Source organism: Sesamum indicum, linkage group LG4 (assembly GCF_000512975.1).
Source record: "Sesamum indicum cultivar Zhongzhi No. 13 linkage group LG4, S_indicum_v1.0, whole genome shotgun sequence".
NCBI classification, from domain to species: domain Eukaryota; kingdom Viridiplantae; phylum Streptophyta; class Magnoliopsida; order Lamiales; family Pedaliaceae; genus Sesamum; species Sesamum indicum.
In genome coordinates, this window is record NC_026148.1 from 14872381 (window position 1) to 14872647 (window position 267).

Sequence of the window (267 nt, forward strand, 5' to 3'; positions counted from 1 at the left end):
GAGAGAGAGAGAGAGAGGTTGATGTGTGGGGTGTGTGTGTGCAGTGTGTGTGGGTGTGTGTGCAGTGTGTGTGGGTATGTGTATGTGTGTGGGGGGTGTGTATGTGTGTGTGTGTGAGAGAGAGAAGAGAGAGAGAGAGCTTGGTGAGAGAGAGAGAGAGGTTGATGAGAGAGAGAGAGAGAGAGAGAGAGACAGAGAGCTTGATGAAAGAAAGAGAGAGAGAGAGAGAGAGAGAGAGAGAGAGAGAGAGAGAGAGAGAGAGCTTAA